Here is a 4167-nt window from a genome sequence, read left to right as displayed (position 1 = left end):
TGAGACAAGGATGGGATAAAGAGAAAAGGAGATGGCAGTGATAGGAAAGAAAGAAAAGGAAAGGACAGGGAATAGAATTACTTTTTTAGGTTTATAAGATTTCGAACAATTTAGCTTTAAATTTTATGCTGATCTTCATATATAAATTTTTAAACAATAAATCACCCAAATATTTTAAGGATAAAATAGTGTAAAACAAAAATTTCATGAACATATTACTAGAAATAAGGATAAAATAAGACTGCCATTGTTGAAAAGAACCGAGTCACAAAATTGTTTAATGTATAAGGGTTTGAAAATGTATGATGAGATGCCTGAATGTATGAAGAATGAAAAGAGTCTGAAAGTAATTTCGATAACGTAAAAAAAAGAATAAAAATTTACTAAAAATAATAGTTTATATTAGAGAAATGTAAGCTAATTAAAGAAACAATAAATAAATAAATAAAAATACACATAATTCCAATTTACATTGATGTACCCTCATTGGGTTTGGCTATGCCGATGACATATTTCGCAATACTCAATTTAAAAAATTATCATCTTTACCTTCTTATTTATACCCTTATCCACACCCAAATGATGCATAGGGCACTTCATCATATAAACACACTGTTATTTTGTTCGTAATCACATGAAGGAAAGCTGATCAGCCCTCCGCTTCAGGTACCGGTCCAGGGTAGTATGAATGAAAATATCACTTTTATTTATTTAACCCCCTTCCTGGGAATCGAACCCGGGATCTTCAGAACGATAGTCGAGCGTGCTGACCATTACACATACCTGTACTATATTGAAAGCTGTTTCACCGCATTCCCAGATCTGATACAGAAGCATCTGGGCTTTCAGACAGACCTACTCTTGCAAAGCACCTTTTTAAAACTAAGTTGCAAAATTTATTGAAAGTGTGAAACAAAATAAAATTGCATCCTTATTTTACTGTATTTTATTTTACCTTCCTCTACTGATTACCCCCAATGAATTCTTAGTGCACGCCGCTGACCATATGTAACTTATTTAATATTTTTAAAATAAATATAAATACACCAACAGTAAAACAGCTAACCACTGACTTTCACTGTATTGGTATTTAAGAAAAAATGGTATTAAAAATAAATTAAAATTAATTTCAGTTTAATTTAAAATCTAAGTTTAATTGATATTTCGAACTGAAAATGTTGATTTCACCTGTTTGAAATTCGGACCACCATCATGGGCATTGTGGCTAGGGTGTATACACCAGCTTTCGACTCGAAATAGTTTGCATAATCTGCTGAGAATTTTGCAGCTAGATTTACTAAGATAGAACAGGGGTCTTCGAGATTAATCGGTACCACGGGGCTAGGATTACAAGAAACCAACACATTACTTGTAGGTTAGCTCCGTTCTCGAAGCTTCGTTCTCGAGGTTCGTAACCTACGAGTAGCTTCCCGAATTAGGCCTGATTTTCTTAATAGCCAATTAATAAGACGTAAGAAGGATTTCCACTTCAAATTCGTAGGGAAACGTACAAACTAACTGGCTATATAATTGACAGTTAGACCCCCCTACAACAGATCACATAACAAAAAAAACCATCAAATCCTTATCTCTTTCAATTTAGGCCCTAATTACTCTTATCACATTTGAACGAGCAGAGTTATCGTCAAAAAAATCATTTTGTGTTTATTTATTATATATATATATATATATATATATATATATATATATATATATATATATATATATATATATATATATATATATATATATATATATATATATATATATATATATATATATATATATATATATATATATATATATATATATATATATGTATATATATATATGTATATATATATATAAATATATATATATATATATATATATATATATATATATATATATATATATATATATATATATATATATATATATATATATATTTATATATATATATATATATATGTAATAAAATAATTAGGTACCTACCTATACATTTTATTAAGTATGTACTTACAAATAGTACCTACACAAAACAGTTCTACCACCAGATGTCGCATGCGTCGCTCAGAATAAAACAAAAGACTTCCGATAATATTATTAACTGTCAGAATCAGATAGATAGATAGATAGATAGATGTAAAAATTTTTATAAAGATAAATTAAGAATAAACTTTAATTACAAAGCAACACATTGTTTATTTTATTATTATACACCTACTTTACATATTATTTACACTTAATTTTCAAAAGGAAAATATTACCACGTTATATATATATATATATATACTATTCGTTATTATATTATTGTTTTATGTGATAAGACTTTTTGTTTCTCTTTTAGTGTATTCATTAATTTATTTTTATATTAGATACTGTTTATTTGTATTACGTTAAAAGCCGTTCAATAAATAAATAAATAAATATTTTTAACTTAATAATTACCCGCTACAGGGCAGATTTTTTTTTTGCATTTTGAAGACAAAGTATTGTTAAAAAAAAATTTAAATAAAGTAAATAATTGTCAAATGTAGAAAAAACTTTTGGGTTTTACCTAAAAAGATGTGTTGCACAGTAAAAAGTTCAATAAGTGGCTTGATACTTATTTTTAATACATTTCATTATATTTTTTTACTTAAACGATCTCCTGAAAAATCAAGTGTTTTGATATATGACGTTGTTGAAAGGAGTGAGCGATATATAGTATCAAACGTTTTGATCAATATCACTAGTCTGTTTTTGGTTCGTTTGATGATATTGCCTTTTAGCAATAAGCTCGTCAATGTACTTATTTATTGTCTGTACATGAAGTTCAAATAAATAAAGTAGTAATATTAATACTTACAAATATAAGACTATACTTTTTCTTCTTCTAACCCTTCTCTGCACCCCAATGGTGCATAGGGCACTGCATCGTATAGAAGCAGTGTTATCTTGATCGTTAAATACACGAAGGAAAGGTGATCAGCCTTCCGCTTCTGGTACCAGTCCAAGGTCATATTAAATAAATATAATACTGAAATATCACCCATATTTATTTTAACCCTCTTGGGAATCGAACCCGGGACCTCCAGCATGGTAGCCTAGCGCGCTAACCACTACACTATGGAGGCGGACAGACTATACTTATGTATATTTAATCTTAACTTTCCCGGTGAACGTTTTGACAATCGTTTCGGGTTTTTTGAGAGTGATTTCTTTTGAAAAGACATGCTTATGATGGATAGTATTTCATGGTTTTTTTCTTCCTCCTTTCGGTTGGCATTCCGTCGAAACAATTTCGTTTCTTTTGATCTCAAATTGCCCAGAGTAACGGATCGCGTCGCGTGCTCTTGACATTCCTACCATCCCCAAATTATGTATAACAATATATCCACTGTTCGCTTTGCCAATCACATTTCAATATTAAATATACATACTTGTAGTATATACACAGGGTGGCGCAAAATGAATCATCCAATTTTGTTTTTCAATAATGTATTAACTAAATTTAAAAAATATATATTTTCTCTGATGGAGAACTGTATTGGGAACATAACAATTGTTTTTTTTTTAAGTGGAAAAGACGATAGCTGTCAAGTGTCTGCCGCCAGTGTTGTTACACTTTTGCAACAGTTTGTATACTGCAGCTGTCTAGTTAACAAATGTAAAATAAGAGTGACGTGCGACGTTGTTTGCAAAAATTATAACATCTTCCGATAGGGTGACTATTTTTGCGCCAGCCTGTATAAAATACAAACCAATATAATTTCAATCACAACATTTTGAGTGTGTCCAAGTACTTTTGTTATACGTTCTGATATGGAAGTATGGGCATTCAGAGGGATAAAAACCTGTCATTGGCTGGTTTAACATCCAGTAATGAAGCATTTACCATTCCAGATTAACAACTGCACTTCTTAATTTTTCAAAACTTGTTTATATTCCCTATGATTGACACGTTCTTACGTATGTGAGTTCTCGGCATTATCGATGGATGATTTAATTTAAAAAAAAAACACATATATATATATATATATATATATATATATATATATATATATATATATATATATATATATATATATATATATATATATATATATATATTAAGCGAATAATTCTATTACGCACGTAAGCCCCGCCCCGTAAATGCCTTTTATTTTCTCCTTCATCTATGTTGAGATGTCAAAAATTAATTTA

Source organism: Brachycentrus maculatus, unplaced genomic scaffold (genome assembly GCF_059751285.1).
Source record: "Brachycentrus maculatus isolate JH-2025_06_01 unplaced genomic scaffold, ASM5975128v1 h1tg000228l, whole genome shotgun sequence".
Classification (NCBI taxonomy): domain Eukaryota; kingdom Metazoa; phylum Arthropoda; class Insecta; order Trichoptera; family Brachycentridae; genus Brachycentrus; species Brachycentrus maculatus.
Note: the sequence above shows the minus strand (reverse complement) of the source record.